This window comes from Monodelphis domestica, chromosome 7, assembly GCF_027887165.1.
Source record: "Monodelphis domestica isolate mMonDom1 chromosome 7, mMonDom1.pri, whole genome shotgun sequence".
Lineage (NCBI taxonomy): Eukaryota > Metazoa > Chordata > Mammalia > Didelphimorphia > Didelphidae > Monodelphis > Monodelphis domestica.
In genome coordinates, this window is record NC_077233.1 from 26975375 (window position 1) to 27002759 (window position 27385).

Genomic DNA, 27385 nt, shown 5'->3' on the forward strand with positions numbered 1-27385 from the left:
ACTACAAGGATTAGTTCCAAATGAATAATATAATAGCATTGTTTTTCAGAGAGTTTTACGCCACATTATCTCTTTTGATATATAGAACAGTTGTATAGGGGAGGCACCATTTTATCCCCCTTTATAGATGACGAAACCTTGAGAGTTTCATCAGGCCCAGAGAGGAAGCTGCAGAGACCTTCATTGACTCATACCTGTGTCTGAGGTGGGATTTGAATACAGATCTTCCTGACTCCAGTCACTCCTCCAAGTATTCTATTCACTGTATAGCACAGACCCTGTATCTGGGGAAATGCTATTCATCCTTTTTCTTTTTTTTTTTTAACATTTATCATCTGCCTTAGAATCAGTACTGTGTATTAGTTCCAAAGCAGAGGAGTATTAAGGGCTAGGCAATGGGGGCTAAATGACATGCCCAGCCCCTAACACTCTGTGCCTGGGGAATTGCTATTTACCTTTTTCTTAAAAAAACCAACAACAATAATATATATTTTCTGTCTTAAACCCCATGGTTCTGGGGGCAACTGGGTAGCTCAGTGAATTGAGAGCCAGGCCTAGAGATGGGAGGTCCTAGGTTCAAATCCAGCTTCAAACCCTTCCCAGCTGTGTGACCCTAGGCAAGTCACTTGACCCCCATTGCCTAGCCCTTACCATTCTTCTGACTTGGAACCAATACAGAGTATTTAAACAACAAAACAAAACAAACAAACAAACAAAAAACCCAATGGTTCTAAGGAAGAAGAATGGTAAGGGTGAGGCAGTGAGGATTAAGTGACTTGACCAGTGTCACACCACTAGGAAGTGTCTGAGGTCAAATTTGAACCCAGGACCTCCCATCTCTAGACTTGGCTATCAATCCAGAGCTACCAGCTGCCCCCTATTAATCCTTAACAATCACATGTTCTCCCCTGAAGATCCATACACATGTTTATATTTGAATGAAGCTTGGATTTCATCAGTTAAGAGAACTCTTCACATAGAACATCCTTCTACCAAAACAGATGGACAATATATAAATAATAACCTTATTCTAGAAATATTTCTACACATTTCTATTTATATATATGTACATGTATATGCACATACACATAAGGAAGGGTGTGTTAGATCCAGCTCAAATCATCTGGTAAGAGCTGATTATTAAATTTAGAGACCGAGATTAAATTTTTCTTCTGACACTAATTTTGTGCCCCTGTGCAAGTCATTTAATGACTCAGTGTTGAAGATTCTATTTTAAAGTTTCACACACCCATGAACACATTTATAAACACATATGCATGTAAATATATGTATTTATGCATAAATTTATATTTACAATATATATATATATATATATATATATATATATATGAAATTTATTTTATAAATGCATTAAATAATCTAGAGTTGGTAGGGAACCAAGAAGCCATATAGCCCAGTTCCCTGGATTGCCATCTTTTGTAGACATTTATTTCTTCCTAATATAGACATATTTTGTAGACATATATTCCAATCCATCATAGTTTTTCAGAAGTGGAGTTGGGTTATCCCTGGTATTTACTCAAATTCTGCATGGACCACCCTCTAGTAGCATTCAGACTTTCCTTTGAACTTATGTGACACACAGGAAATGAGGTGAGGGCTCCTAGTCCTGCCCAGAAACACACACGCTCTTAAAAAGTCATAGAGATTTTCAGAGTTCGAAGATACTCCAGTGGCCATCGGGTACAACTCATACTCTTCGTGCCCATCACCAATAAAAATATAGAACTCTTCCCCCAAGGATATGACCATGGAGACTTTGGGGACCTAGGTGTATGCAACCTGCCCTGATTTTCTGAGGCTTTTGACTTGGAAAAGAGAGATACCACATGGCTGAGAAAGGGGAAGAGAAGGATGGATTGCATCAGGTCCCTGCTTCTCCACTGGCACTGGGAAAAAGGAAAGGGAGCACAGTTACCTCTATTCCCTTCTACCACATAATTCAGGGGATGGTACGAGCTATCTGACCTAGAGCAGAGATGTAGTACTGAATGGGGATGGGATTAGTCAGCAAGTACAAACTAGAATCTAGAATAGATCATGTTGATTCAGAAGACTGGAGATCAGTGAGATGACTGGAGTCCAGTACACAATATCTTTCTTTCCCTTTGCTTCCTGGAACACTGGATGGTAAGTCACTGTCCACTGAGCTGTCCAACCATTAATTTCACACTCTTTCCCCAATCAGTGGAAAGAGGTGGGGGGAAGACATTCAATTGTCTGACTAAAGTCATTGTGACCTACTGTTAAAAACTTTGTGCCTTTTTTTGTGCTCATCCATGTCTCTATGCTATTTAAAACTTGTCTTTAAGTGTGATCTTAGAGATTGTGAGAGATTTTCCCAAATTCAAGTTCTGCTTAGAAGCTACAAGTTAATTAGAGAAAGATTCTGTGATTTTTAATAATCTCTAAGATATGTATACCTTAAACTACCTTGATGAACCTGGAGGGCAAATGAATGAGAAGATGAGCCAGTAACCATGAGAGATCAAATCTGTTATATGAGTTCAGGGAAGCACACACAGCATCCATTGAATCTTCCCCTAGCTAAAAATAACAGTAGTTGGTGTTTTACTAGATATTAGGGTTTTCTTTTTTCATTTTTAAAAGTTTAATTAATTAATTAAGAATATTTTTCCATAGTTACAAGATTCATGTTCTTTCCCTCCCCTCCTCTCACCCCCCTCCCATAGCCAACAAGCAATTCCACTGGGTTTTACATGTGCCATTGATCAAGGCCTGTCTCTATCTAAACCCTTTTCCTTCTTCCTCGAGTTTGGGAGAACTCAGGCTTTGGCAGCCTGAGCCCCCTGAGAGAAAGTCAAGTTGACTCACACTGGGTTTGGCCCCTTGGCCACAGTTCAGACTGCAACAGGAGTTGAGGTAAAGTCTGCTCAGGTTTCTCTTCAGAAAGTCCCTTCAATTGGGAAGTGTTGGGGGGAAGATTTCTAGTCACCAGCAGGAAAAAGTGGGTAACCCTCAGGAGAAAGTCTTTTCCCGCCTACTCTCTTCAGCTTCTCAAGACTGAAAGACCAAATCCTCTACCAGCCAGAGTCTTCTCCTCCTTTAGATCTCCTTTAGATTCCAATCCTTTGGGGCTCCTCCCTCGTCGAGGTGATCAGTTTCACACACTCTTCAGCCTGGCACTTTTTCTTGAGTACCAGCCTCTGTCACAATACCATTAATATTTGCACTAGGGTAATCATTTAGACTTTACATCCCCGATCATATCCCCATCAACCCATGTGATCAAGCAGTTGTTTTTCTTCTGTGTTTCTGCTCCCACAGTTCTTTCTCTGGATGTGGATAGTGTTCTTTCTCATAAGTCTCTCAGAATTGTTCTGGGTCATTGCATTGATACTAGTAGAGAAGTCCATTACATTCTATTGTACCACAGTCTATCAGTCTCTGTGTACAACATTCTCCTGGTTCTGCTCCTTTCACTCTGCATCAATTCTTGTAGGTCATTCCAGTTCACATGGAATTCTTCCAGTTCATTATTCCTTTCAGCACAATAGTATTCCATCACCAACAGACACCACAGTTTGTTCAGCCATTCCCCAATTGGAGGGCATCCCCTCATTTTCCAATTTTTTGCCATCACAAAGAGTGTTGCCAGAAATATTTTTGTACAAGTCTTTTCTGTATTTGTCTTTGGGGTACAAACCCAGCAGTGGTATGGCTGGATCAAAGGGTAGGCATTCATTTAGAGCCCTTTGGCTATAGTTCCAAATTGCCCTCTAGAATGGTTGTATCAATTCACAACTCCACCAGCAATGCATTAATGTCCCTACTTTACCACATCCCCTCCAGCATTCATTACTTTCCTTTGCTGTCATGTTAGCCAATCTGCTAGGTGTGAGGTGATACCTCAGAGTTGTTTTGATTTGCATTTCTCTAATTATAAGAGATTTAACTTCTTCATGTGCTTATTGATGATATTAGGGTTTTAAAACACTTTATATACATTATCTTATGCAACCTTCAGAAAAATCCTTTGGGGTAGATGTTAAAAAAAATTCTTCCTACAAACTTAGAAAAAGGGAAGTAGAGGAAGGGAAATGGTCTGATTTCAATTCTAGAAACTGAAATATACCATTGAAATTTAAAAAAAAATTTAATTAAAATATTTAAGAAATGTAATTTAATTAAAATTTAATTAAATTGAAACATACCATTGAAATATGTTATTGAAACCCTTTCATCCAAAATGAGCCTCATTGTCTTCTCTCCTAAACCCACCCTTCCTCCAAACTTCATTATTGTCACAGTAGCCAGTGGCTACAGACAATGGCGATGAATTTTAATTCTTCCTTCTTCAATTCCATATAATAATAATAGTAGCTATCATTTGCAATGTGCTTTAAGGTTTGCAGAAACACTTTTACATATATTCTTATTTGACCCTTACAACAACCTGGAAGGTAAGGGGCTTTTGTTATCCACATTTTACAGATGAGAAAGCTGAGGCAGATAGAAGTGTAGTGACTTGCCTGGAGTTAGACAGCTAGTAAGTATCTGAGGTCAAATTTGAACTCGGGTCTTCCTGATTCCAGGCCCAGCGCTTTATCCACTGCACATCTGGCTGCTGTATTTCATAGATTATCTATCTCTACACGATCTGACCCCTTTTCTCCACTCACATGGGCTCCCTTCATTCACAGAATCATCACATTTTATAACATATTTCTAATATAACCCTTGGCTTACAGTCTGTTCCCTCACCAATCATCCCTCTATGCAGCTGCCAAAACAATCTTCCTAAAGTCCAAGCCTAATTAAACCTCTCTCTTATTTGTGAATCTTCAGATGTTCCCTGTTTCTTTTAGAATAAAATACAAAAGTCTCATCTTGCCATTTAAAACCCTTAAAAATGGGCACCAGCCTGCCTTTCTAGATGACCCACAACTTCCTTTCACAGTCTGTATCCCAGTCAAATAGGCCTACTTCCTCTTTCCTCAACTTGGTATGCCCACTGCCCCCCCCCCCACCTCCCACTTATACAATCTGTCTCCCCTTGCCTGCAAGGGATGCTCAGCCTCTTAGAAATCTTGATTTCCTTCAGGGCTCTTTTTATTTATTGAGCTTATGGGAAAACTTTTCCTTCTGATCTTTCTAGTCTTTAGTGCTGTCTCTCTCTCACTCAAATGATCCAGCATAAACCCATCAATTCGCATGTGGCATCCAACATTCTCATCCCCATCCCAATATTCTATAAACTGGAACACAGGGGCTACTCCTACCCCCTCTCCATTGCATCTGTGGTACTTAGCACAATTTTGCACATGGTAGGTTCTTAACAAATTCTGAGGATCTAAAAAATATGGTGAGTGATTAGAGAGACAACTTGTCGCCATGGGTGTTGAACCTAGAGTCAAGAAAACCTAGGCTTGAACCTTGCCTCTGGCAACTATTAGTTGTGTGACCCTGGATAAGTCATTTAACTTATTCAGCCCTAGTTTCCTCATCCATAAAATGAATTGATTAGACAGTATGACCTCTGATGTCCCTCTGAGCTCAAAAATCTATAATCTGATGGTTCAAGATTGCCTTAAAAAGGCCCATGACCTTCTTACCAATGGTTATGTTCATTTTGTAATCTGAACTGAATGAATCATTTTACAAATACACGCCTTTCGAACTCAGCTCTCCTCAAGTAAGCACATCTTTCCCCTCATTTCTCATAGAAGAGATAATTAAATTGCCCTCAGGTAAAGGATGGGCCAACACTCTCATGACATGTTTGTTGTATTTGTTACCCATTGAAATCAGCCTCATTGGACTTGAGAGCTTTCACTCCCACAATCACCATCTGGCACCCACATCCTCTGCCTTAAGAATCAAATAAATTCTGATTGACTTCAGAAATGATTGCCAGCAGTTGGTTTACTAGAAAAATACCCGATTCCTCTTCTTTTAAGACATTGTCTCTCATAATACCCCATCACAATATATATCTATCTATTGGGAACAAATGTCAGGAAAGTGCACTCAATCTTTTTGGCGGGCTCAGGGAGGGAGAGAAGCTGGCTAGACCTTGTGATTTCTCTCCACTGGCAATATCTTAATCCGAGTAGAGCCTGCATATGTTACATCGACATGCTGACTTGCTGAGCTCTGAAGACTTCCTTTGCCAACTCATTCTTTTGTGGCTTAGGGAATGTATAACTCTGAGGCATGTTTCAATCTGATGATGTATGTACAGAAGAATGGATATATGTTGAAAAAATAGACCTTAAAATCCTTAAATGATCATGTGTCATTGTGTTCCTCGAAAACCCTGAGGAATTCTTTGTCAGACTTGATCCCCAAACCTCCCCCTTGGCACGTCAGTGGCTAACATCTATTGGGGCAGAGCGGAGCACTGGCACCCTTCACTTCTTTTCTGGAACAAAAAATGAAGCATAGAGTGCGTTAAGCTTTTTTTCTTTTAATGCTCTAATTGTTCAGAGGTGCTATCTCAGCATCACCTCGAGTCCAAGAAGGGCTTATAAAGGCTTAGGCATCTCAGCAGAGACATGAGACACACACGAAAGTTAATTTTTCCTTTCCTCTTTTGGGTGAAATGGGTTCTAAGCAAGGGCACATATTGACACCGAGTGGAAACTAGCTCTACTTTGGTGCTGATGTCTTAATGGGGCAGGGGATGAGAACTTTTCCTTCTCTCTTATTATTGCAATCCAGAGCCGGCGTCTGAATTTTCAGTGTTCAGATTGGGCGTGGGGTGATTTAAACCAATCCCTGGTAGAATCCATGGCTCTCTGTATTTTCTTTCAATGAAAGGAATTGAGTAATCCATAGACATTATGTAAGTAGAGGGCCCCCTGAGTCTTCATCTGGAGTTTGCATCAGCTTCAGATGCTTTCTGTCCCCATGACAGTGAAGCCGGGTCTAGATGAGGTGAGCATATGCAAGAAGATGGGGTGATTTGGCCTCAAACTTTCTGTGTACTCCTGCCTACACAGAGGAATGAGAGAGCAAACATATGGTAGACATTGGGAGAGCTCCCTGGTGCATGCCTTCTACACGCCCCCTCATCCTACCTTGGCTCTTATCCTAGAATACAGGATGTTAGCTTGGCTGAGATCTCTGGGTCCTCCCAAATGGACCCAGTAACTCATCTCCAAGCTGATCCTATCTAGGAGCCATCAGACTAAGGAGTTTGTTCCATCTATACCTGAGTGTTAAATGGTACAAACAATTTAGGAAATAAATGAAAAATATAAAACTGGAACTTTGTTACATGTAACCACTGGACACAGACAGCTGTCCATCTAGCTGTAGATTGAATTGTAGCACATAAGCAAAGAGGCGTGAAAAAGAACCCAGGCTTCCAAACCACTGTTTGGGGACTGGGGGACTGACCTGTGATTTCACTGGTATAGACACTCCAAAGAGGAAACTTTCTATCAATGCAAATCTGCACCTCTATTGCTACTTTCAGCCCTTAAGACTTGACTGAGTCATGGGGAGGCTAACTGAAGTGCCCAGACTTCATCTCCCATTGCCCTTCCTTTGCACTGGCTCTCCTCCATACTTGGAATGCAGTCCTCACCTCTCTTTCATAGAATCCCTTTCTTCCTTTGAGAGGCAGTTCTTCTACCGCCTTCTCCCATGAAGTCTTTACTATTCCTGTCAACAGCTGTTGCCCTCCCATCTACATTGTATTTAACCCTCTTCTATTTATTTTGATTGGGCCTGTATATGCTCATGTATACCTTTGTTGCTTACCCTGTTAAGCTTCTTGGTAGTTGTAGAGTTGTTTCAATTCATCTTAATTTGTATCACCAACATGTAGCACAAGACCTCAACATAGTGGATGCTGATCGTAGATTTTTATATCACTTCGGTTTTTTAATATAATCCTCCTCCTCCCCAGTGATCCATCCCTTATGGCAATGAATTAAAAAAGAGAAGGAAAGTAAGTACCAGTGGACAAAAGCAGAAACAGTTCCTGCCCTCGAGGAACTTACTTTCTCATTGAGGAGAAAACCCATGACCAGGAAGTGGTATTTTGATTTCTAAAGCTAGAAGGGTGGTATATGGAACCAGAGAGAAGCTTCCTTCTCATGTATCCTTTATAACAATGGCAGTGTCGATTTGACTACGGTTCTAGAACTAGAAAACAATGGGGAGGTTGGGAAGGGGCAGCAATAGCATGGCTAAGCAGATGATGCCAGGATGGAAAGTAAAGCAGAGATGAAGCAGTTGGTTTGCTATCATGAGCCACACATTAGGCACTGAACAATTGGGAAGTTCTGGCATTGAAAGCCATCGGACATAAAGTAGTAATAGCATTTATATAATGCTATAAGGTTTGCAGGGGTGTATGGGGTGCTCAGGGAGGGGTAGTATCTCTGGTATGGAGGGCTTGTCATGCCCTCCTAGGGCAGCTCTCTAGCCACTGACCCTCACCTGACACCCAGCTCATACTTGTGGCTCCCAGCAGCTGCTAGCATGCGGCAGCAGCCACACCCTGGGCAATGGCTTCAACAGGCCGGCTAAACCTTGTGAGGGTAGCCATCGGGTCGATGTCATCCCCTGGTGAACCAGGGCTTTGCTCACCTAGCATGTGAAGACTGCTTCGGCGGAACAGGTGGAAGAAACCAACAAGAAGGTTCAACAGCTGAGATGGCGATGCAGCAAGGCACTGTGGAGTGCTTAGGGCATGTTGGAGCACAAAGGACAACACGGCCATCCAATGCAGCTGAGGAAGTCTCCAGGTATAACGACTTTTCGTGCCACTGGACCCAGGCTTCCAACGCCGAGAGAGTGGGACTGTCACTGTGCTTTGACTTTTCCACTTAAATCTTCATGCACAGGTGTCTTTGTGCACAAAAACGCAAAAAGACAATTGTCATCCTCGGTTCGAGAGACAACCAACCATAAGGTTTGCAAAGAACTTTATGTATATTATCTCATTTGATCCCAACAACAACTCTGTTAAGGTTTGTGGTGTTGGTAGCTTTCTTCTTTCTTCCTCCTCCTTCCTCTGCCCTCCTCCTCTTCTTCTCCTTCTTCTTCTCCTTCTTTTCCTTCTTCTCCTTCTTCTTCCTCTTCTTCCTCTTCTTCCTCTTCTTCCTCTTCTCCTTCTCCTCCTCCTCCTCCTTCTCTTTCTCCTCCTCCTCCTCTTCCTTTTTCTTTCTTCTTCCATCCTTATTAACCACTTTACAGACAAAGAAACTTAGGATAAAAGAGGTTGGGTGACTTCGCCAGGGTCACACAGATAATAAATGCCCGAGGCAGGATTTGAATTCAGATCTTCCTGTCTCCAAGATCAGTAGTCAATCTACTTCATCACAATATACCCAGGTTTCTCTAACCATAGTTTCTCATCTTTGTAAAGAAAGTGCATAGACCATTTAACTATTTATCTGCTAAGTGTTTTATCCTAAAACCCTTCTCTCTCTATAAGGAGGTTGACAGCATTATTTTCTTGTCTAAACCACTGCCTTGGCTCCTAGTTGCTTTACATGGTTCATTAGATGTATTCACATTCTTTTGATTTGCTGTTCCTACCTTCTTAATTAAATTGTACTTATCAGATCATAATGGAGGGCCCCATCGGGAGGGTAAAAATCCCTAGGAGAGGAGATGAATGAAGGAAGCATCTTAACCCATATAACTTATACCTTCCCCCAGGTAGCACCCTGGTAGTTTGTGTTGGTGGACTAGATACCAATTCAAAGACATAAAGATCAAGGGAGGGAGGGGAGGGAAGGGGAAAGGGGGTCAGGGGAACTTGGCCCAAATTCCTTACTGGAGTTGAAATTAATTGGCTTTCAGGATGACAAGCTCAAAACTGAAAATCATGAAACCAGGAATCAAATAAACTATTCCATTAGCCCCACTGAAAAGAGTGAGTGCCCTTATAAAGGAATAAACTTGTGAACACCTTTCCCTTTCAATCATCCCATTGAGCCTACACATTTCTCCAGAATGGCATATGAAAGAGTTCTTCTTCGTTTTGTAACAACATTTTCTTTTTTATGTTGTAACAAATATGCCCATTTATCTATATGGAATAAAACACACTGAGTTCTCACCCAAACCAACACCACTGGATTTATCAGCCACAAAGCTAAGGGGTCAATGAGAAAAGTTATGGTTCTGATGGATCGGAAGAACAGAAAACTTCCATATTCTCCCACTATATATGTTGAATCTGTTTCAAAGTCTTATTTCTAATCTCACCAAATCTCATATCTGTCTTCTCTCTAATCACATAGCTACCACATCAACTCTAACTTAAACTCTCAACATGCCACTTCTCCACCCACACCAACCATTTGGTTCCCTTACCTTAAGTCTCTCCTCACTCCAATCCATCTTCCACCTGGCTACTAAGCTGATTTTCATAAAGCCCACATCTGATCATGTTGCTCCACTGCTCAGTAAACTCCAGTGACTCCTGTTGCCTCTGGGACCAAATATGGATATCTCTGTTTGTCATTTTTAGCTCCTGCCTTCCCAGGCTTATTTCCCACTGCTTTCCTTTCTATACTTGACAATCCAGTCCAAATCAACCTGATTGTCATTCCTCAAATAAGATGATCCATCTCTTAGTGCCATCCCTTTGCATTGACTGTCCCCTCTTATTAGCACACTCTTCCTCTTCATCTCTGCCTCTTGCAATGCCTAGTTCCCTTCAAGACTTAACTCAAGCATCACCCTGCACAGGAAATATTTCCTGATCTCCTTTCCCTAGTTCTAGTTCTTCATCGCCCATTCCTTTTGTCCTGAGGGGGCAGTCAAGGATGAGGAACTCTTTTTTTTTAACATTTAAAAGTTTTTTTTTTTTAATTTCTTTATTACATTAAAATTCCCAGGTATTTCCTTCCCTCCTTTCTTTCCCCACACTATTCTTTTTCTAAAAGTTTACTCACATTCTTATTTTTAGACCTTTACCTTCCATCTTAAAATCAATACTGTGTATTGGTACCAAGGTAGAAGAGTAATATGGGCTAGGCAATGGAGGTTAAGTGACTTGCCCAGGGTCACATAGATAGTATTATAGATAAAAATTAATCTTGAGACTTTATACTAAATTAGAAGTATTTATTAGTAAAGAGAAAGAGAGAAATAAGGTTTCTGGCCTAACACCCCAAAGTTCCCAGCCTTGGTTGCAAGTTCAATTTCCTTGATTCAGTGGTGGCCCTTTTGCTGCACTGCAAGATGGCTCACATAGATAAGCGCTAGTTCCTCCAGTGAGAGGGAGCTCCTTTCATAAGCCCAAAGATGGCAGTGTATAATTAGAATTTTGTACCCTGGCCTTTGTTTCCCAGAATTCCTCTTTCATCCTCACATTGCATCCTTATGTTTTGTAGATAAAGTTTCTGTAACTCTACTCTCGCTCTCTCTCTCTCTCTCTCTCGCTCTCTCTCTCTCTCTCTCTCTCTCTCTCTCTCTCTCTCTCTCTCTCTCTTTCTCTCTCTCCCTCCCTCCCTCCCTCCCTCCCTCCCTCCCTCCTCTTGCTTTCACTGTCCAGAAAGCTGCTCTTTACTCACAGTTTTTACTTTCCTCTTCTTCAAGTGATTATTAATAAATCTTATAAAATATAATACTTGGAGTTATTGGATATTAATTTTAATCTTACAGCAGAGAGTCTTTCTGCTTGTCCTGGCTCTTTTATGTTACACCTACTCTGCAGTCTGAGTCATATGTTCTGACCTCCAGGTACATAATCATATCATGCCTCTGGGTAAGGGGGATTTCATCCTACCTTAATGAGCATGTGCCAATTACGAATTGTATTTCTATGTTAATTTCACACACTAGGAACTATCTGAGGACAGATTTGAACCCAGTAACTCCCATCTCTGGTCCTGGCTTTCTCTCTATCCACTGAATCACCTAGCTGCTCCCTTTTCTTTCATCCTTAAGCCATTACCCAATGGGAAAATGTATTGGGCAACAACAACAAAACTTGTGCTGTTTATTGTGTTATTTAAAGCACAAGACTAAATAATTGCAGAAGAGAAGTTTTCCCTTTCGTGAATGAGAGCTATTTTGCTCCACAAGACTGGGGTCTAGACAGAACCATACCCATGGTTAGAGAGAGCATGTTGTTATGTTCTAAATGAGCTCTGCAGGTTATCTTTAAAGTCAAATACAGAGGGTAGCAATTGTGATCTCAAACAAAGCAAGAGTGAAAATTGATCTAGTTACAAGAGAAAAGGAAGAAAATGACATCTTGATTAAAGGTACCATTGGCAGCGAAGTAATATTAATATGAAACATGTATACACCAAATGGTAACCCACATGAAGTGATGCAAAGTGAAATGAGCAGGACCAGGAGAACATTGTATATAGTGACAGCAATAAAGTATGATCATACGCGAATGACTTAACTACTATCAGCAGTACAAGGATCTAGGACAACTGTGAAGGACTCCCAATGACAAAGTCTATCTACTACCTTAGGGCAAACAGATGGGAGTCTGAATGCAGATTGACACATGCCATTCTTCACTTTATTTCCTCCATGAATTTTTCCCCAGTTGCGTCTTGTTTCACAACATGATGAATGTGGAAATCTGTATTGAATAATAACATGTGTACAATCTATATCATATTACCTGCCATTTTAGGGAAGGGGAGGGATGGGGGAAGGGAAAGAATATGGATCAAAAGAAATCAGAAAATGATGATAGAAAATTGAACGGATATGTAATCTGAAAAAAAAATCAAATACAAAAAGATATGCTCAAGATAATTTTCTTAGTGTGTCCAAATTACCTTGAATTTATTTGTCAAATTTTTTACAAATATTTTTTAATGTAGAACCTGAATCTCCAAATGAAATCCCAGCTTCTTGAGGATAGATGTTGTTTTTCCTATGACATGGTGCCCACCATATAGTAGTTACTCAATAAATGCTTAATTTATTGATGGATTGAGTTAAACAATGATCTCACAGCTGGGAAACCTTCCAAATTTGTCTCCCAATTCCCTTAATGCCAGAAATGTTAATCTCTTATGGTTTATTCTGAATAAATTGATTCTGAATTTGTTCAGATTGATCATGAAAACTCATCGCTTTTATGATTCTGCTTAAGAGAACTCTCCAGAAAGAGCATTGACTCTAGAGTTATAGTACAGGCATTCAAATCAAACCTCTGCCACATGTGACCTTGAGCAAACAATGTCACTTCTCTAGACCTCAGTTTTCTTCATCTGTAAAATAACACAATTGGACTAGGCAGCATCTTTGGCCTCTTCCAGCTCTAAATCTATGACCCCAAATCCCAGAACTCAGTGTTAACTTTTTTTTTAAACCCTTACCTTCTGTCTTGGAGTCAATACTGTGTATTGGTTCCAAGTCAGAAGAATGGTAAGGACTAGGCAATGTGGGTTAAGTGACTTGCCCAGGGTCACACAGCTGGGAAGTATCTGAGGCCAGACTTAAACCTAGGACCTCCCATCTCTAGGCCTGGCTCTCAATCCACTGAGCCACCCAGATGCCCCCTTAACTTTTTTTTAATGGTGGTGGTGTCAAAATTGTTCTCTCAGAGATGAATTGAGAGAAGGAAGTCAGCATTTTCTGCTGTGTGCTCAGTTTTAGGGGCCGTCATGGTCCAACCTGTGATTAGCCTGTCTAACAAGGAAAGGGAAAACAAAAAAATGGCATTTATTAAGTACCTGCTCTAAGCCAGGCATTGTGTTAAGCACTTTACAAATATTATCTCATTTGACAATCCTCAGTAGTAAGTTACGATCATCCTCATTTTCCAGTTTAGGAAATTGAAGTAGTCTAAGGTTAAGTGACTTGTCTAGGGTCATACAGCTAGGAAACATCTGAGGTAAGATTTTAACTCAACTATTCCAGTCTCTAGACCCAGCACTCTGTTCACTGCCCCACCTAGCTACCTTCAGGCAGTGGGAAGGTATTCCTATGTGTGTCAGATATATTCTTTTCAAATTTGGGGACCTTGGAGTCTGGTCAAGAAATGCTCTTCCTATCTTGAGGGACTGTCAAAGGGCATGTGGATTGGGCAGAATTTTCTCAGGAAATAGAGAGGATTTAGAATCCTGGGTATCTAGGAAGCTTCTAGAGAACATTTTAATTTTTCACATTTTATGGTCATTGTGTTTAGATCGCACAATTAGATTCAGAAGGAACCTTAGAGAACATCTAGTCCAACCCTCTTGTTTTATATGTTCAGGAAACTAAGACCTAGGAAGGAAAAATGTCTTGAAGGGTCATACAGAGAGTGACAGGACCAAGATTTGAACCCAGGTCTCTAATTTCACATTGATAACTGTTTTGCCTCTGTCACAAGGCACCTCTATATTTTCTCTCTTCCAAATGGCACCATCCTGCTGTTCTGACTCATCTCTAGAGAAGAAAATTGGATCTTTTCCTCTGCTGAGATAAGGAAGATTTGATAAATTAGAGTCAAGCCTTCCAAGGGAATGCCTCATTTACCTCCAAGGGCACTCTGCTCCTAGCAAGCAATCTGGTAAAAGAGCAGGGCACAGTGTCCTCAGCCCACATTCCTCAAGGGGAGAAGGAACTTGACATTTTTATACCTGAGAATTGTGACCTTTGCTATTTCCAGGAATTTTCTCTTTAATTCTTCCATGCATTTACCATACTATACTAGGATTCAATTGTCTGGTAGGCTCCGACCTTCCATAAAGAATAGAAATTTGAAAGATGCAGTGACCTTGAAGACAGGGTTCCCCAGGAGAAGGGAGAGGTGACCTATGCTGAGACAGAACCTTTCAAAGGAAAAAAAAAAAACCTATCCCTTGCACAGCTGCCAAATAAATTCTCTGAAACCAAAAGTCTGACCACTCCTTTGCTCAAGAGCACTCAGTGCTTAGATATGTCCTAGAGGTGTGACCCTGGCTAAGTCACTTAACCCCAATTGCCTAACCCTCACTGTTTTTCTGTCTTGAAACGAATACTTAGAATCAATCCTAAAATAGAAGGCAAGGGTTAAAGAAAAACACTCGGTTCCTAATTAACTCCAAAAGTAAAATAGAAACTATCATTTAAAAGTTTTCTCCTCTTCCCATGCTCTTTGTTATAACCAGTTGGTCTACTTGAGGTTCTAGATGGCATTCCTGCCCCTAACCCCATAATTTTGAGTGGACTGATCTCTGCATCTGGAGGGCACTTCCTCCTGGACTTTGCTTCCTTTAGAGCTCATTTTAAATGGTACTTTCCCAGAAAGTCTTTCCTGATTCTCTGGTAGCTGCTAGTGTCCTCTCTCTCTCTCTCTCTCTCTCTCTCTCTCTCTCTCTCTCTCTCTCTCTCTCTCTCTCTCTCTCTCTCTCAAATAGGATGTATCCACTTGATATCTATTTTTTGTATTAACTTAGTTTTCACTTATTTCTATTTGGAATAATAGAGTATAATCTCCCTGAAGGCAGAAACTGTTTTTGTTTGTGTAAAATGGAGATTTGAACCCTAGACTTCAATCCCCATAAGTCCTTGGTATTTCCAGAATTCCCTATAATCTCACCTGAGTTTCCACCTGGGCTAGATCACAATTAGTATTTAAACTGGCAGTAACACCTACCTCGCCCCTATGCTCTTCTATGCTCACGCTTTCTCTGTTCGGCCATTTGCAAGATGTAGTAAGTAAGTTTTGAATGGGCTAATAAACCTTAGGCACATGGTTTTCTTATTTGTATTTCTTTATTCCTTGATTTCTAATAATCTTTAATAAACCTCATAAAATATAATATTTCTATTACAGAGACTAATTTAATTTTTACATTGTTTTGGTAAGTTTAAAGATAAGCTCAGTGCTTGATACAATGTAGACACTAAAAAAATCTTTACTTTCATAGTAACAACGCTAAGGCAGAAGGGCAAAGGCTAGGTAAACATTTAAGTGACTTGCCCCAGGGTCACAAAACTAGGAAATGTCTAAGGCCAGACTGGATCCCAGATCCTCTCAACTCCAGGCCTTATGCTCTGTCCATTGTGCCACCTACCTGCCCCTACATTTGAGATTCTTAATGAAATCCATATTGAATGGATGAATTGGTAGATGCAGAATAAAAAGCATTTGGAAGTGATGCCCCTGATACCCCACAATGGCATAGATACATGGCATCTCCTTCTAAAAGTGGTCAATTTGAGGAAAATTGTATGGCAGAAACTAGGTATAGACCAGTATCTTACACCCTATACCAAGATGGGGTCAAAATGAGTATATGATTTAGATATAACGTGTGATACCATAAGTAAATTACGGGAACATAGAATAATTTAACTGGCAGACCTATGGAGAAGAGAAGAATTTATGACCAAACAAGAGATAGAGAGTATTATAAGATACAAAATGAATAATTTTATATTAAATTAAAAAAAAAAACTTTTGTACAAACAAAACAAATGTAACCAAGATTAGAAGGGAAACAAAATGAGAAAAAAAAATTTATGACACATTTCTCTGATAAGATCTACTTTCTCGAATCTATAGAGAACCAAGCCAAATTCATAAGAATACAAGCCATTCCCCAATTGACAAATGGTCAATGGATATAGACAAGCAATTGTCAGATGAAGAAATCAAAGATATCAATAATCATGAAAAAATGTCCTATATCACTCTTGATGAAAGAAATGCAAATTAAAACAATGCTGAATTACCACCTCAAACCTACCAGATTGGCCAATATGCAGTAAAGCAAAGTAATAAATGTTGGAGGGGATGTGCAAAATTGGGACATGAAGGGATTGTCGGTGGAGCTATGAAGTGATCCAACCATTCTGGAGGGCAATGTGGAAGTATGTCCAAAGGGCTATAAAACTGTGCATACACTTTGTTCTTGTAATATCCATACTGAGTCTGTATCCCAAAGAAATAATAAAAAAGGGGAAAGGACCTACTTGTACACCAATATTTATGGCAGCTCTCTTTGTGGAGGCAAAGAATTAGAAATTTGAAAGATGTCCATCAATTGAAGAATGGCTGGACCAATTGTGGTACATGTTGGTGATGGAATACTATTGTGCTCTATGAAATGATAAGTAAGATGATTTCAGAAAAAGCTGGAAAGATCTGTATGAACTCAATAGAACAAAATAAATTGCCTGGGAGAGCATTGGCTCCAGTAACAACAATATTGTATGATGATCAACTGTGAAAGCTTGACTACTCTCAGCAGTGCAATGATCTGGAACAATTCTGAAAGACTTATGATGGGAGGTGCTATCCACCTCCAGAGAAAGAACCGTTGAGTCCAATGGAAGCAGATTAAAGGACACTGTCTTTCACATCAGTATATTTACAGTTTTATTTGGGGTTTTGGTTTAGTATGAGTGTGCTCTTACAGTGGTGACCAATATGGAAGTGCATTTTGTGTGATGATACTTAATGCATGGCCCAGATTGAATCGTTTACCATCCCTGAGTGGGAGAGGGAAGGACACTGTTTGGATCTTATATATGTTGAAAGTTATTATTAAATGTAATTGGGAAAATAAAAAAAATCTCTGAATCTTAAAAAGTGGTCAATCTGAGCAGGAAGAGTGGCCCCAATTCCAACAGAACATATGGATTTGTATAACTCCAAGATCCTTGTTACAAAGTCTTGGCACCTACGATGGCCATCTAGTTATAGAATAGTGAGTGGGGGTGACTGGTGCGGAGCTTCCTTCCTTCTCCCCCGCTGGGTGAAGATATTTGGGATGGCATGGGATCTGTTGACTGCTGGCTCAGACCATGGCTGAATCCTGCACCACTGGGCTGGAGCAACATCAGTGAAGTTGATGGAGAGTGGCCTTAGGTCACCTTGGAGCTCTGCCTAGCCTTTGAAAGAAGTTTGCTTATAAGGATTCTGAGCCTCGCACTTTCCATAAACATTTTAATCACTTAATTAAAACAACCAATGTGGAAAGGAACTCAAAGATGAGCTGCTTATGTGTTAATATAGGTCTAGAGACCCCTGGCATCGGAAATAGAGCCATAGAAATAGAAGGGAAAAGACACTGAAGGTTACTTTAAGATTATTGGATGTACTGTGGAGATGTAAAAACCCACCGAGAAGGAAACACCAGAAATTCCATCCGCGTTTAATCTCAAGGTCACTTTACTTTACAGGGGGCAAGATGTGGGGGGTAGCAGTTCACTTTATATTTAGCCTAGTGAGATAATTCAGGGCACAGGGTACATTTGTTAGCAATTAAGACTCCTGGCATTTCTGATGGCTCAAAATAATGGCAGGGTTTGGGTTTGTTTTGCTAATGTCTCTACCAAATCTGCTTTATTTGTTTTTATTGCCATCAAGATAAACTGGAGAGAAAAGAAAAATCCATTGCAAGGGGAATTTTCAAGATATGGTCCCCTGAAGTTGTCTTTGGATGTGAACCCCAGCATTTCTTTTAACTTAATTTAATAAGGAGCAAAGTAGAACATTCTGGAAGCCCTGGTATACTTTTTATAAATGAAGCCAAGGCCACAGGCCACTTAGAAAGGAAAACATGCTTGGCTCATGGACGATTCCATGCTTTTCCTTTTCATGTTCTTCCTTCTCTCTCATCCCCTTTTACTCTAGAATCCAGAGGCATAATTAACAGGCTGGGGGCCACTAATCAGGACTGAAATAATTCAGAAACTGAGTACAGTATCATGCTAATGTCAACGTACAAGTCAAAACGTTTCTTACCTTAAATTTTGACATGTAGCCAGAGTGAAGATGACCAATGGACAGTTAGAATCATCCGCTAGTATCCTCGAAACATCAAGAGAAAGCAAGGATGGTCCATAGAATGTTGGGTGGATCCTAACTGAGATCTCAGATTGGAGTATTAGACTATCTTCTGTGACTCTAAGAGGGTTCCATCATCAGGGGATCTTAGCCATTGGCCTGAAATGTCTCTTTAAAGAGACTGATGTAGATGCAAGGAACTCACTAACTTATTTATAATTCTGAAAGATTCCATATATAGTATTGATAATAAAATGGAAAGTAAAGATTAAAAGAAAGAAAGAAAGATAATGGAGAGTGAGAAGGGTGCCGCAGGCCTATGGAATGGTAAATATCTCGATTTTCAAAAAGAAGACTGAGGAGGAATTTTTAAACTCTAGTCTAGTAAACTTGATTTTAATTTTTGGCAAAATTCTAGGATGTGGGGGCAGCTGGGTAGCTCAGTGGATTGAGAGCCAGGCCTAGAGACAGGAGGTCCTAGGTTCAAATTTAGACTTGGACACTTCCCAGCTGTGTGACCCTGGGCAAGTCACTTAACCCCCATTGCCTAGCCCTTACCACTCTTTTGCCTTGGAACCAATACACAGTATTGATTCCAAGAAAGAAGGTGAGGGTTTAAAAACATTCTAGGATGTGACATTAGAGGATACCTAGTGAACATCTAAAAAAGGAAAGGGTGATCATAAAATACCAGTATGGGATTCCAGATTAATGTTATTTCCTTTTTTGTGTGTGTGTGACAATATTACTAGTCTGAGAGACCTGGGAAATACTGAAGAAATAGTTTACCTAGATTTTAATAAAATATTTACAAATAACAAAGTCTCATGCTATTCTTTTAGATGCGATAGGGAAATGTGGAAGATGTGAAAGTATACCCGTCATTTGAATCTGTTTGAATGCCTGGACTCCCAAAGTAGTCACTAATGGTGTTTTTCTCAGTGGCTTAGATAGATATATGGATGGATGACATGCTTATCAAATTTTCAGATGCTATTGAGCTAGGATGGAAAACTAATGTGTTGCAAGATGGTGGCAGAATCCCACCGCCACCCAAAAATATCTCACTGTAGAATATTGGGCTGAATAAAGTAAAATGGAATTATTTAGAAATAAATGGAAAGTCTTCCACTTGGATCAAAAAATAGATTTTACAAGTCCAAGATGGGGGTGGGAAATGGCGTTTATTGCAGAAAGACCTAGGGGTTTTAAAGGACCACAAGCTTGATATTAATGAGCTTCATGCTATGGCAGCCCAAAGTAGGAATGCAGGCTTAGACTGTATTGAGATGCATGGCTTCCAGGAATAAGGTGGTGTTCATTGTAACATATTTTGCCTTGGTTGGTTCCTATCTGGAGTATTTTTATTTTGTTTTGGGTGCTTTCAAAAGGACTTTTCTAAACTGGCCAATGTCCATTGTTTAGTGTTCAAAACCTTTTTTAACTTGGTTAGTGTCCAAAGAGAGCAGCTAGAATGATGAGGGGTCTTGAGCCCGTGTTCTATGGGAATAGGATGAAGAACTAAGAATGTTCACCCTGCAGAAGAGAAGACTGAAAATCCACGTGACTGCTCTCTTCAATGATTGAAGAATTATTATGTGTAAAAGGAATCGGACTTCTATGTGGACCCAGAGGGTAGAACCAGGAACAATATGGCTGTTTCTAGTGAAGCAGCATCAGAAGTCTCCATTGCTGTTCCTCACATGTATTTTTGCCCTGTGAATTCCCTATGTCTTGGATCTCTCCATTCATGATTTCTGGGTGTGTCCACACTCCCCACTGATGCTGGGTATCTGCTGCAAAGTGTGTCCCAGGCTTATGGGGGACTTGTTGTGTTATGAATTTTCTTACTATGACATGTCAATAAATGCCTTCACTTTGAGCTACTTGAGTCCTCTAATTTTTTAAAATTCAAATGAATGAATTGGTTATATTAAAATACCAGTGTAACTCCCTCCTTCCCTCCCTCCCTCCCTTGCTTCCCCCCATTAGAGAAGGTATCATTTGACAAAAAGGTTTGTGTATATCTATGACTATGGTCAACAAACCAGTGGGGGCTTGGGAGCCATGATTTCGAGTATAGCTCTATAGAATACCTCGAAACTGGGGTAGTTATCCTTTTGTGGGTCAAACCTAGGAGAGCAAGTTGGGGCATTGCCCAAAGGTGGTGCTACTGGAAGACTTACGCCTTCATAAAAAAAAAATGACGATTAGTATTACCTCACAGTGGAATGGGTGATTCAGGAAGTAGTTAGCCCTTCAGTCACTAGATTGACTCCAGCAAAGGCTACATGAAAAGTCCATCAGGCACATTGCAGAAGACATTCTCATCCAGACAGGCTTTGGATTATCTGGTTCCTTAGGTCCCTTGAACATAGAGATCCTGTGATTCTGGTTTATCTAACAAAAAGACAGTCAGAAAAAAAAAATTCTACTTCCTTTTTTATTTTTATTTTTTTAAAGAATAGGGATTTTTTTTAGTATTGTAAGAATGGGAAAATGAAAGAAGGTTATAAAATGGGCATAAGAAAAATGAGGTTTGGGGCAGCTAAGTGGCTCTTTAGATAGAGAGTCAGGTCTAGAGATGGGAGGTTCTGGGTTCAAATGTGACTTCAGACATGTCTGATGTGTGACCCTGGACAAATCACTTAGCCCTAATTGCCTAGCCCTTACCTCCCTTCTGCCTTGGAATCAATATGTAGTATCATTCATAAGAAAGAAGGTGTTTTTGTTTTTGTTTTTAAAGAAAGATTAGGATGGCAATGGAAGACCTTATAATTTTCCCCTAGGAGTACAAGTGACCCGACTTTCATCAGTTTCATCTATTTTTCAGTAAGATTCAGACTGATACTTCACTTTGTCTTCCATAAAGATAATTTGTCCCTCATCCAAGTAATATGTCTAGCCTGAGTTTTGCTAGATGAAGTTTTTCAAATGAGAATTATTCCTTTAAGACTAATTTAGAGAAGTAATTCCAATGAATCCATTCAGGTGTTGTCATCTATTGAATTATCTTCAACATTAATATATTTTAGTAATTAATTGTGAAAAGAATGATGATTCACTTACCTCCCCAAAGTAATATAATCTCCTTTAGTCCATGGCCATTGGTCCAAAAATCATATTTTAATTTGATATGTGTGTGATTCCATGAGTAATCTGGAATTGGAAGAATATTAATGCTCCAATTTTTACATACCTTTGATGAGAGAAAAGAACTCCATTGCCAACTTAGCTCTCTGCTGGGGAGGGTATTGGCCAACTGGGAGGTAGGTAATGAACATCAGAACACCAAGTGCGCCTCAGCATTCCATTCCCATTAGCGCCAACGTGGGGGAAAGGCATTGACATGAAAGCTGGGAAGAAACTGGAGCATGGGAGTGAGATGAATTCTTGACTAGATACAGGATGAACAGTATTTTGGGATGACACATCTGGAGCCAGAGAGGACCTCACCGGCCATGTACATCAACCCCTCCCACATTTTCTAGCTGAGAAAACTGAGGGGCCGGCCCATGAAGCCTTACTCCCACCACTCCATACCCAACAGTTTTAATGCAGATTTCAGAATGCTTCTTATTTACTTGCTTGTTTCATTCATTCTTCAACACATCATTTATAAGCCTGGCAGAGGCAATATGGCGGAGTCCGTAGTGAGCTTTCTCAGTCAGGAATACCTGGTTTTAAGTCCTGCCTCTGACATAATGGCCATGTGACTCTGGACAAGTCATGACAGTTCAGGGTTCTAGGCAATTCTTTAAGACAGTAAGTTACAGAGTAGGGTGTGTCTGAGTGCAGAGCCCCAGGGTACAGGTGTGGGAGTCCCCCTCCTACCCAGTCTGGGAGTAAGCCTTGATTTGTGGGTATATAGAATATGGACCCTGGGCTGGCCAACCTTAGCCCAGATGCTTTCAAATATTCTGAGACTGGTCCGATTCTGGCTTGTAACGCCTTTCCACATAGTGACATCAATGTCGATCTGCCTGGATAGAGGGAATTTCATCACTGAGAATTTCCTATATCAGTAAGTCCAGTGTGGGAGGGAGAAGTGTGCCAGGCACTGGGCTAGGGGCCTGGGATTCATAAAAGCAAAGCAGTCATTGGCCTCAAGGAACTTTTATTCTATTTGGGGTAAACAACACACACCCAGATATGTAACTGCAAAGCAGTTCCTTTGAGAGGGAAGGAAATAGCAACCAAGGATCAGCAGTCCTCATCTTTAAGATGATGTTTGAGCTTAGACTTATAGGCAGCCAAGGATTCTAGGAGCAGGAGGAGAGGAGTAAATGCATTTCACGTTAGGTTAACCACCTATGCAAAGACATGGAGGTAGTAAATGAAATGTGTGTGGAACACAATAGGAAGTTCAGTGTGGCAGGAACAAGGCTACCAGGGACTGATGTTTTATTAGCCTGCAAAGGTTAGGCTGATGCTAGATGGGGAAGGACATTAAAAGCCAAACAGAGCCAAGCCTGGAGAGGGGCGGTCCTGGACTCAGATATGGTTACACTTCTAACTGTGTGACTCTGGGCAAGTTACTTAGCCCCAATTGGGTAGCCTTTACTACTCCCTTGCCTAGGAACTAATACTTAGTACTGAATCTAAGTCAGAAGGGAAGCATTAAAAAAAATAGCCAAATAGGAATTTGTTTTATATTTAAGGAAAGGAGAAGCTATTGGAGTTTCTTGAAGTGGGCAATGTCATGAACACTTTTGTGCCATTTGTTCATAGAATATATTTTGGAAAGTGCATACTTTATTTCTGGTGTCTCATGCAATAATGTTTTTTTGGCTTTCATTGGACCATAATGGGAACAGTATAGTGCCATGTATTGTTTTTGGCAGTCTGTAGCCCACCTGAGGCCAAAGGTGCTGTTCTAATGGGAGGTTGCCAGATGCTGCTCTATAGCATCATAGAATACCAAATTCCTAACCAACTTTGACACAGCCCTTCCTTGGGGCAGTGGTGCCAGCTTACTCACCTGCTTGCTCATTTATCTCAATCACTCTCCAAAATCCTCATCCACCTGGTCTCCTCCAGGTGTTTCTCTACTTTCCTCTCCTCTGCTCTGCTCTCCCCTTATCTGCTCTCCCCTCCTCTGCTCTCCCCTCCTCTGCTCTCCTCTCCTCTCCCCTCCTCTGCTCTCCCCTCCTCTGCTCTCCCCTTATCTGCTCTCCCCTCCTCTGCTCTCCTCTCTTCTGCTCTCCTCTCCTCTGCTCTCCCCTCCTCTCCTCTCCTCTCCTCTGCTCTCCCCTCCTCTGCTCTCCTCTCCTCTGCTCTCCTCTCCTCTGCTCTCCCCTCCTCTGCTCTCCTCTGCTCTCCTCTCCTCTGCTCTCCTCTCCTCTGCTCTCCCCTCCTCTGCTCTCCTCTCCTCTGCTCTCCCCTCCTCTGCTCTCCCCTCCTCTGCTCTCCCCTCCTCTGCTCTCCTCTCCTCTGCTCTCCCCTCCTCTGCTCTCCTCTGCTCTCCTCTCCTCTGCTCTCCTCTCCTCTGCTCTCCCCTCCTCTGCTCTCCTCTCCTCTGCTCTCCCCTCCTCTGCTCTCCTCTGCTCTCCTCTCCTCTGCTCTCCCCTCCTCTCCTCTGCTCTGCTCTCCTCTCCTCTGCTCTCCCCTCCTCTGCTCTTCCCTCCTCTGTTCTCCTCTCCTCTCCCCTCCTCTGCTATCCCCTCCTCTGCTCTCCCCTCCTCTACTCTCCTCTGCTCTCCTCTCCTCTGCTCTCCCCTCCTCTGCTCTCCCCTCCTCTGCTCTCCTCTCCTCTGCTCTCCCCTCCTCTACTCTCCTCTGCTCTCCTCTCCTCTGCTCTCCCCTCCTCTGCTCTCCTCTGCTCTCCTCTCCTCTGCTCTCCCCTCCTCTCCTCTCCTCTCCTCTGCTCTGCTCTGCTCTGCTCTGCTCTCCTCTCCTCTCCTCTGCTCTGCTCTGCTCTCCTCTCCTCTGCTCTCCCCTCCTCTGCTCTCCCCTCCTCTACTCTCCTCTGCTCTCCTCTCCTCTGCTCTCCCCTCCTCTGCTCTCCCCTCCTCTGCTCTCCTCTCCTCTGCTCTCCCCTCCTCTACTCTCCTCTGCTCTCCTCTCCTCTGCTCTCCCCTCCTCTCCTCTCCTCTCCTCTGCTCTGCTCTGCTCTGCTCTGCTCTGCTCTGCTCTCCTCTCCTCTCCTCTGCTCTGCTCTGCTCTGCTCTCCTCTCCTCTGCTCTCCTCTCCTCTGCTCTCCCCTCCTCTGCTCTCCTCTCCTCTCCCCTCCTCTGCTCTCCCCTCCTCTGCTCTCCCCTTATCTGCTCTCCCCTCCTCTGCTCTCCTCTCTTCTGCTCTCCTCTCCTCTGCTCTCCCCTCCTCTCCTCTCCTCTCCTCTGCTCTCCCCATCCTCTGATCTCCTCTCCTCTGCTCTCCCCTCCTCTGCTCTCCTCTCCTCTGCTCTCCCCTCCTCTACTCTCCTCTGCTCTCCTCTCCTCTGCTCTCCCCTCCTCTGCTCTCCTCTCCTCTGCTCTCCTCTCCTCTGCTCTCCCCTCCTCTGCTCTCCCCTCCTCTGCTCTCCTCTCCTCTGCTCTCCCCTCCTCTGCTCTCCTCTGCTCTCCTCTCCTCTGCTCTCCTCTCCTCTGCTCTCCCCTCCTCTGCTCTCCTCTCCTCTGCTCTCCCCTCCTCTGCTCTCCTCTGCTCTCCTCTCCTCTGCTCTCCCCTCCTCTGCTCTCCTCTGCTCTCCTCTCCTCTGCTCTCCCCTCCTCTGCTCTTCCCTCCTCTGTTCTCCTCTCCTCTCCCCTCCTCTGCTATCCCCTCCTCTGCTCTCCCCTCCTCTACTCTCCTCTGCTCTCCTCTCCTCTGCTCTCCCCTCCTCTGCTCTCCTCTCCTCTGCTCTCCCCTCCTCTACTCTCCTCTGCTCTCCTCTCCTCTGCTCTCCCCTCCTCTGCTCTCCTCTGCTCTCCTCTCCTCTGCTCTCCCCTCCTCTCCTCTCCTCTGCTCTGCTCTGCTCTGCTCTGCTCTGCTCTCCTCTCCTCTCCTCTCCTCTGCTCTGCTCTGCTCTCCTCTCCTCTGCTCTCCCCTCCTCTGCTCTCCCCTCCTCTACTCTCCTCTGCTCTCCTCTCCTCTGCTCTCCCCTCCTCTGCTCTCCCCTCCTCTGCTCTCCTCTCCTCTGCTCTCCCCTCCTCTACTCTCCTCTGCTCTCCTCTCCTCTGCTCTCCCCTCCTCTGCTCTCCTCTGCTCTCCTCTCCTCTGCTCTCCCCTCCTCTCCTCTCCTCTCCTCTGCTCTGCTCTGCTCTGCTCTGCTCTGCTCTGCTCTGCTCTGCTCTCCTCTCCTCTCCTCTGCTCTGCTCTCCTCTCCTCTGCTCTCCCCTCCTCTGCTCTCCCCTCCTCTGCTCTCCCCTCCTCTACTCTCCTCTGCTCTCCTCTGCTCTGCTCTGCTCTCCTCTCCTCTGCTCTCCCCTCCTCTGCTCTCCCCTCCTCTGCTCTCCTCTGCTCTCCCCATCTCTGCTCTCCTCTCCTCTGCTCTCCCCTCCTCTGCTCTCCTCTGCTCTCCCCATCTCTGCTCTCCTCTCCTCTGCTCTCCTCTCCTCTGCTCTCCCCTCTTCTGCTCTCCTCTCCTCTGCTCTCCCCTCCTCTACTCTCCTCTGCTCTCCTCTCCTCTGCTCTCCCCTCCTCTGCTCTCCTCTCCTCTGCTCTCCCCTCCTCTACTCTCCTCTGCTCTCCTCTCCTCTGCTCTCCCCTCCTCTGCTCTCCTCTGCTCTCCTCTCCTCTGCTCTCCCCTCCTCTCCTCTCCTCTCCTCTCCTCTCCTCTGCTCTCCTCTCCTCTGCTCTCCTCTCCTCTGCTCTCCCCTCCTCTGCTCTCCTCTGCTCTCCTCTCCTCTGCTCTCCCCTCCTCTGTTCTCCTCTGCTCTCCTCTGCTCTCCTCTGCTCTCCCCATCTCTGCTCTCCTCTCCTCTGCTCTCCCCTCTTCTGCTCTCCTCTGCTCTGCTCTGCTCTGCTCTCCTCTCCTCTCCTCTGCTCTCCTCTCCTCTCCTCTCCTCTGCTCTCCTCCTCTGCTCTCCTCTCTTCTTCTCTCCCCTCCCTTCTCCTCTTCTCTTCTCTTTTCTGTCTTCTCTTCACTCTGATTCTTGTACAGACACTATCTTCTCTGTTCTCCATACTCTGCTCTTGGTACCCACCATCACAAATACCCAGAACTCATATCTTCTCTGCCAGAACACAATCACCAGTTTTATGACTTTGATGTTACCAAAAGAGTGAGGAATTGATGGATGTAGCTAACAACTGCAGGTAGCTGCATTTCTGGGCTGCCTCTCCCACCCACCCATCTGTTCTTCAACTTGGGTGTCTCTAGAGACTAATAGGTGAGATCTGGTTGCTATCTTGAGCTCCTTTCCACTCCAGTTTGAGTTACATTCAATCATCTTTTCCATATTTGGCCCACTTCACCCCATGGACCAAATGGTACTTTAGTGAACACAAAGAGTTATTGTGTATTAAGAACTGCCTAACTCATACCAGGGAAGTTAGTCACCCTCTAGAACAATTGACCCCAGTAATTGCCCATTTGGATGTGGGAGTTTGTTGGTTAACTTTTAATTGTGTGGTGTAGTGGAAAGAACATTGAGTACATAGCTGGAAGACATGAGTTCAACTTCTGGTTCTGTTGTGTGACCTTGAACAAGTCATTAAGTCATTGAGCTCTTTGGGCTTCCATTTCCTCACCTGTAAAATGAGAACTTGCAC

The 27385-nt window shown here is 42.7% G+C and overlaps 2 long non-coding RNA genes across 2 annotated transcripts in view; one reads left to right on the forward strand and one right to left on the reverse strand.

Moving 5' to 3' along the window:
- The window catches only part of LOC103100969 (uncharacterized), a 161018-nt gene that overhangs the window by 27709 nt on the left and 105924 nt on the right, over window positions 1–27385 (forward strand). The gene's annotated exons all lie outside the window — the stretch shown is intronic.
- On the reverse strand, window positions 5929–8098 carry LOC130455408 (uncharacterized). The gene is made up of 3 exons (XR_008913360.1): window positions 7995–8098; window positions 7753–7910; window positions 5929–6978 (listed from the first exon to the last, which is right to left on the reverse strand). It is a non-coding gene; the product is annotated as an uncharacterized LOC130455408 (long non-coding RNA).